Raw genomic sequence first — 1,406 nt, 5'->3', positions numbered from 1 at the left:
GTAAATTTGTAAATAGTCACTAGCTTAGTCTCTATACATCTTTTTTAATACTTAAAAATAGGCATTTTTTATTTTATTTTAGTCTTTGTATTTTTTTGCTTTTAATTCCTACAAATATATATATCACATATTTTATTTTAACCTATGTAAGTATGCTAATTTTTGTTTTTAATTCTTACAAAATTGTCTTTTTTTATTTTGAGTTCTTGCGAATATTTTTTATTTTAGTTATTGTAAATATGTAATTTATTAGTGCTTACGACGTCACATGATATTTTTTATGATGTCATTCTTTCTTAATTAAGCAAATTAGATTATATGGTACGTGATGACATAATTGTTACACATTTAATTAAACATATTTATCATATAAATTAAAACCAAAATTTTTTTTATCAGGAACTAAAAAAAATAAAAGGAACCAAAACTAAAACATCCTTATTTTATGGATACTAACAAATTCATTTAAGCTCTTGATTAGTCGATATTTTTTGCTGATTTAAATCTTATAAAAATTTATTTATTTATTACACTCATTATTTTTTTAGCTTTATATTTTCTTGTCACATCACATGATATTATATATTGCACTACAGTTCTGATCTTATTTCTTTTTATATCGAAGTGTTTATTATCAGGTGCCTAGTCCTCTAAATGAAAAAAAAAAATGGTTATGAAAGAAAACTTTAGTAAAAGTTATTTGATCATATTTGTTTTTGGAACAACTAGTTATAAATGAATAGGACTAATAGATATTTTACCGTAGAAAGATGGTGACAATAAAATATCGGTTAAACTTATTGTATTTCGCAACTGAGACTTTAAGTATAAAAAAAAAAACATATTAATTAAAATGCATGGTTGTTGCTATTAAATGAGCATAAATGAACTCTTATTCTTTGAAGAGATATTAGAAAACTTAACTATCCAATCACAATGCATTTGTATACACATGAAATTAATTAAAAATAAATACAATGATCTGGGTTGTCTAACTTGCCCCGATGATGATCTTCATTCGAGAACAACAATATTGATCACACTCATACTTCACATCACTTTAAACTTCTTAATCATATCGCTCTATTTTAGTTTAAATTTTATTTATATTCTCACCCCAGGCTCATCACATGCCCTATCCTTCCAAGGCTTTATTAGCAACAAATAGACTTCCTCAATATACTTGATCATACGGAAAGCACAAAAAAGAAGACAGAAAAAATGCATGCATATTTTGCAGACCCAACAAGAGTAATCATCTACCTCTGCAATATTAATATATAAAGCCTAAGGATGAGAGGAAGAAGGTGGTACTGGGAACCATTTGGGGTGATGGAAAAAGTGCTTTGGAGGAAGTTTGGGAAGAGGTGGAAGTGGCTTGAGTGGAGGCAACTTAGGGAGTGGAG

The sequence above is a fragment of the Glycine max genome, chromosome 11 (genome assembly GCF_000004515.6).
Source record: "Glycine max cultivar Williams 82 chromosome 11, Glycine_max_v4.0, whole genome shotgun sequence".
Classification (NCBI taxonomy): domain Eukaryota; kingdom Viridiplantae; phylum Streptophyta; class Magnoliopsida; order Fabales; family Fabaceae; genus Glycine; species Glycine max.
Note: the sequence above shows the minus strand (reverse complement) of the source record.